The 6,372-nt window shown below is 42.3% G+C and overlaps 1 non-coding gene across 1 annotated transcript; it reads left to right on the forward strand.

The window, feature by feature from the left end:
• Window positions 1-3,452: 3,452 nt before the first annotated feature.
• On the forward strand, window positions 3,453-3,559 carry LOC149055174 (U6 spliceosomal RNA). The gene has a single exon (XR_016192237.1). It is a non-coding gene; the product is annotated as a U6 spliceosomal RNA (small nuclear RNA).
• Window positions 3,560-6,372: the final 2,813 nt, after the last annotated feature.

A 6,372-nucleotide genomic window follows, 5' to 3' on the forward strand; every position in this document is an offset into this window, starting at 1 on the left:
AAATTAGGTGTAATTGTTATACTGGTACTCTGTAGTGGTGTTTCGTGAATAATTTCAACATTACAAAATTTTTTAGGAGGTTCCAAACTCCTAGACATAAGAAGTGAAGGAAATGATTCATTTTTTAACATTAATTTATAACTTCTTCCAAGTCTTGCCACAAAATCGGAGCATAAAAAATGGTCACTACATACTCTACTAGATTTATTAGGATTAAATCCTTTACGCTTAACTGCATCAACCATAATTGTAGTCCATTGGGATCTTTTAAAGGAAACCTACAATTCATCAAATACAAATAATAATCTGATTCATCTCAGATAGATAACTAAAGTCTAAAAGTTCTCACTTAAAAAAATGTTGACAACAACCACGTACCATCTGTCTATTAGAACACCCGTGCACTGAACAGACTGGCATAATGACAAATTGGCAGATATTAAATATTATTTATTGTAATTTAAAATATTAAATAATAATATTTAAAGTATTTATTACCTAATAGCTAGTCGCTAGTACCTACTTCCTAGTTTCCTGCCCAGAAAACAGAATAAAACAATATTATTTGAATATGAATTTGAAATCTTAACTGATATTACTTATCTTAGCATTATCATTTATCAGTATCCTCATGATAATAATAAATGTAAACATTGCCTGCTTTGTAAATGGCGGCCGACTACAATATCGGCCACTACTGTAGTACAAAGACGGCTATCTAGTTGTTGTATATATCTATGCGCACGCCTGACGATCGACGTTCTCGATCTGTACTCGCATTATTACTCACAATATCTAACGTATTGTTGAAGTCTGTTGTTTGTATAATAACAATTATTATTACTGTCGTCACACACGTGCACTACACCGGTACATTAGTCGCTTTTATTTTTTTTTGTAGTTTTGCCCGCATGCTGTTCCCCTTCTGTTACTCGGAGTCAAACGACAAGTTGTAAAAGTATAGTCGTGTATTGAATATCGTTCTTAGTAACCCCTGTCTTCTACACGTCTTACCAAAGAATTTACGATAATGATCGACGGACGTTATCAGCTGATAATAAGAATATTATATTATAATAAACGATTTAAAAATAAATTATAATGCCGAGAAACGACGTCCGAAATAATTCGCTGAAAAAAATTGAAAATAGGTTATGTGCACATTAATTCCAATAAATATTTTTAGGCAAGTTAGGTGTATTAAATAGAAAAAAATTCAAAACAATAATTACTATGATGTACCAAGAAAATGTTTTGTACCTACGAAAAAAATCTGCACCGGGCCTCACAAAAACTCCTGCCGGCGCTGTCTGGTTAAGAATGGACAGAATGTAATTTGTCGACAATAGCATAGTAACTAATAACTAATAACTTATTAGTAATAAGACTTAGAGCCCGGATTTATATGCATTTGCATGTTCGTACTAAGTGTATGCAGGTCTATGGGGGTTTAAAATGTGCACGGTTCATATCACACCGAATAAAATTACCAAATTTTATATTGCATATTTTGTATATTTCGAGGGTTTTTGCATATTTGTTCATAAATACATATGTCATGCATATTTAATAGGTTTTTAATAAATAAATAATTTTAATTTACAATAAATTTTGAAATTGTCTCAATGTATGAGAATATGAGATCGGAGCATGAATAGATATGATCGGTATTAACCATAGACCTTATACTAGTATATAGACCTTATACTAAACATACGTAGTACGTACACGACTCGGGTCCATAAAAACATATTTTATAAGTGTAACATAATGCATATAATTGCATATTTAGCCACTTTTTCTTTGCATATTTGCATCATATTTGACACTTTTTTAATGTATATGAATTCGGGCTCTAGACTAATAAGTATTAATCTTAATGCTAGCTCCACACTCTCGCCGAGGCGAAGCGAGGCAGCGCGAGCACGAGGGTGTAGTCGGTTCACTCATGTCGTCTTGTCTTGTCTCGCCTCGTACGCGCTCCGTTCGGTGTCGGTATTTTGGTCACGAGTCAAAGGACACGCGGCACGAGGCGAGGAGCACCAATTACACTCTCGAAAAGTCTCGCGCGCGCCCCTTGCAACCACGTGCTTTTCATAACCGTGCTTGCAACTTGTCAGCTAGTCAATGTAATTAACTATTATTTTTTTTTTTGGATATTTGAATAATATTTTATTTTAAAAATGTACGACTGGACAAACGAACTGTCAATAAAATTTATGGAGAATTATCAATCTCAATTATCAATAAAAAAATTATTTTTTTATCATAAATATTTACATAATTATAATATGCAAAGGCGCACAATGCTGCTGCAGCACTTACTTCAACCACGTCCATCTGCACGGCCAGGTACGAACAATTGAATAAAACGAGAATGTAGATGGTTGACTCGCGTCGATTCGGCGAGTGTATAGAGCTAGCGCCTCGCTTCACCTCGCCTCGTTCAATCATGCGACGAGGCGAGCTCGCGAGTGTGGAGGAAGCATAAAAGATTATCGAATTTTGAAACTCATTATCACAAACTTTAAGAATTTTTGAGTTCGATTCTAAAACTATTGAACTAGTAAATAAAAAATATCAATGATTGTGGTGTTGTTAATAGTTGACAATACATAATTATTTATCTACCTTATTTTCTAGTACCTACCTCATTGGCTACTCATTTGGCCTAATTATGCTTAGTATTAATAAATAAATATAAATATTGGTTCCATGCCTTTATGCCGACAGCGTCTACACCGACTAGTATCTATACTATCTACACCGACGGAAAAAAGCCGACGAGTATGTTTTTAATGATTTTTACAAAACAAATGAATTTCTATGGGACTAATATAAAAATAAAAATAATATAATATAAAACTGAAAATTATAGAAAAATAATTAGGTTATTAGTTAATTATAAAGAAATAACCTAACTCGTTGTTGGCTAGTTTTTTTTTTTAATAATAAACGACAAGTGCCCCAACTTGGCTAATTAGCAAGATTGAAATTAAAAATTATGGACGATTCCCTGCTAATAATTGGAGGTGTCGCCGTGTCGCGATTCTCATATCTTCAACGATTTGAAGGTTGGTGTCGAGGATTCAGCTCTCTTTTAGGAGCAAATCATCCGTCTATTTGGAAATTCATTGTGGGTCTGCAAAATCAGCAGAGCCTAAATTAATTCCAAATTAATCAATACATTGATCGATTAACACATGCACATAAACGAAGGTTAGGTTAGGTTAGGGTTAGGTTACGATACACAGCATTGCGGATTAAAGAAATCGTTTAAGATTATGGGAATCGTGACATCTTCGATTATTTACATGGAATCGCCCATAATTTTCAATTTCCAATTTTACTCTTGCTAAGTAGCCAAGTTGGGGAACTTGTAGTTTTAAAAATTGCCCTTTTTAGTGCCAAAAAATACTTATTATTAAAAAAAAACTAGGCAACAACGAGATGTACTTGCTTCGGCAGTACATATACTAAAATTGGAACGATACAGAGAAGATTAGCATGGCCCCTGCGCAAGGATGACACGCAAAATCGTGAAGCGTTCCACATTTTTTCAGTTCTTGATGCTGTGTCCTTAAGTGACCACCGATATATTGAGTTTAGTTTTTACACCAACGAGACGGATAGCGTTCTTGACGCTCCTCCACCAGAGCCTGTTGCAATTCAGCATGCAGGCTGGTCTGTAAAGAAGTTGAACGGGGATGCTCTTTCAGAGTTCATCACTTCCAACCCACTGGTTCTCCCGGAGCTCAGTGACCCCGTAATGAGAGCCACAGCGGCTGCGGACGGAATTAATGAGTATCTCACCAAAGCATGCAACATCTCAATGCCTCGGAGACGACCAGGCCCTTATAATAAGAGCCCGATCTACTGGTGGTCGCAGGACATTGCGGAGCTACGCCGGTCGGTCTTCCATCACAGACGGAGTTACCAAGCATGCTTAAGAAGATATGGACCAGATGGAAGTCACGACGCAAGGACTGCGTATACCATGGCGAGGAGGTGTCTGTGCCTAGCAATCAGAAAAGCGAAGGAAAAAAGTTGGATGGACATGTGTTCACAGGTCGATAATGACCCCTGGGGGATGCCTTACCGCTTGGTCATGCGGAAGCTGGGTAACAAGGCCTCTAGATTAGCGATTAAAGCGAAAGAGTTGGAGGTTGCTGCTCATCTATTTCCAGATGCCCCGGTGACAAATTGGGACTCTGAGCCCTCCCCAGCTGTATCCAATATCTTTGACGCGTTTGATCCCGACACGGACGATCTAGTCTTCACACGTCCGCTCCCGGAGTTTACGACTGAAGAGCTCTTTACAGCGTTTAAACGTCTCTCGGCGGGAAAGGCTGCGGGCCCATCGGGGATCCCCAATGAAGTGCTGAGGCGCGCAGTTGCAGCTATTCCCAACTGTTTTAAGGAGGCGTACAACAGATGTCTTCGGGCAACGAGTTTTCCTGCCTGCTGGAAGAGGGCAAAGCTGGTGCTGCTGCACAAGGGTCCAGGGAAACCCATAGATTCTCCCTCCAGCTACCGGCCAATATCTCTTGGATACCCCAGGAAAGCTGCTAGAGAGACTGCTTGTTCAAAGACTAGAGAGTCACTTCGACGCCCAAGCGACAAGGAGAGCCCCGAATCAGTTTGGCTTCAGGAAAGGCATCTCTACAGAAACAGCTGTCACAACTGTCCTCGAGATCGCAAGCGTAGCTGCGACGCAAGGGCGTACCAAAGACCTATGTGTGCTCGTAACACTAGATGTGAGGAATGCCTTTAACACGCTTCGATGGCCCGTTATAGACGCTGCTCTCAGAAAGAAATCTACACCCGAGTACCTTGTCTCGATGCTGCGGTCCTGGCTGTCAGAGCGCGTATTATTGGTGGATGATGAGGGATCTTCCAGACCAGTGACTTGTGGGGTTCCCCAGGGCTCTGTCCTCGGGCCAATCCTCTGAAATGCTGCCTATGACGACCTTTTGACGATGCCAGTGCCGGTTGGTGTTCATCTGGTTGGGTTTGCTGATGATCTGGCTGTTGTTGGTGTGGCAAGAACGGGATCTTTACTAGAAGGTTTAATCAACCCTGTTCTGGAGCAGGTTGATGGATGGATGTCAAGTAGAGGCCTTCAGCTCGCTCATCAAAAGAGCGAGGCCGTAATGCTGACTAGGAGACGGGCATATACTCCCCCGAACCTGACGATAGGTGGACACCCAATAGAGATAAATAAGCAGCTGCGGTACCTCGGGGTTATTCTGGACCAAAGGCTGACGTTTGCAAAACATGTGGATACGGTTGCCAAGAAAGCCTCACGCTCAGCACTCGCTTTGGCTAGGCTTATGCCCAACATAATTGGTCCAAGCCAATGGAAGAGGAGGCTTCTCTGTTCGGTGGTAGAAAGCCAGCTGTTGTACGCCGCTCCTGTGTGGATTAACCCTGTATCAGCCTCCGCTAGGACCAGGGCTAATCTCATTCGACCGCAGAGGTCTGCTGCTCTAAGGGTTATCCGGGCTTACCGGACGGTGTCAGACGAGGCTGTTGCTAGCCGCCATGCCTCCAGCTGATCTCTTAGCGAAAGAGAGACTAAGAATTAGGGTCCGGACGCACGCTCTAGCACTTCCTGGGGATCCACCCCCCCCCCTTTCCAAGGACGCTATCAAGAGGGAAGAAAGGAGGATAACGGTCGCTCAGTGGCAAGTTAGATGGTCTTCCACAACTAAGGCATCGTGGACACGGCTAGCGATCCCGGACATCGGTAGGTGGCTGGGGAGAACGGTCCCGGAGGTACCTTTGTCGTATCACATGACCCAGGCACTGACGGGCCATGGTTGCTTTCAGTATTACCTACACCGGATGGGTAGGGCTGACAGCGCGTGCTGTCATCATTGCAACAGTGACGCAGACACCGTTAACCACACCCTTTTTGAGTGCCAGTATTGGAGCGGTCTAAGGGAGGAGCTTGGTGGGCGCCTAGGCCACCCCCCAGCTGTTGAGGACATGCCGGCCATTCTCTGCGGCCCTGCTTTCGAGGACTTGCCGTTGGATCACTCAGTTAAGGCCGATGTTCTTTAAAACGCGGAGAAGACGTTCAGGATCTTTTACAAGATGGTTGAACAGATCCTGACTCTCAAAGAAGAGGAAGGGAGGGCCAGACAGGCAGAAGAAGCCTAGCAGACAAGCTATGAAGTGACGGAAGGAGGACCGCGGACAGAGGGGCAATCTGGAACGGGATGGCAAGGGTGGCGGACTCCGGTCGGCCCGAGAAGTCGGCACAGCGGCTCATCAAAGGAAAATAGTATTTGTTAATATTGTATGCATGTTTGTAATTATTCATTATCATGGCGGCGCTGTTGACGTAATGCGCAAGCAGTTCCGGCA

This window comes from Diuraphis noxia, unplaced genomic scaffold (genome assembly GCF_037042655.1).
Source record: "Diuraphis noxia isolate RWA-SAM2 unplaced genomic scaffold, SU_Dnox_SAM2 contig0005, whole genome shotgun sequence".
Lineage (NCBI taxonomy): Eukaryota > Metazoa > Arthropoda > Insecta > Hemiptera > Aphididae > Diuraphis > Diuraphis noxia.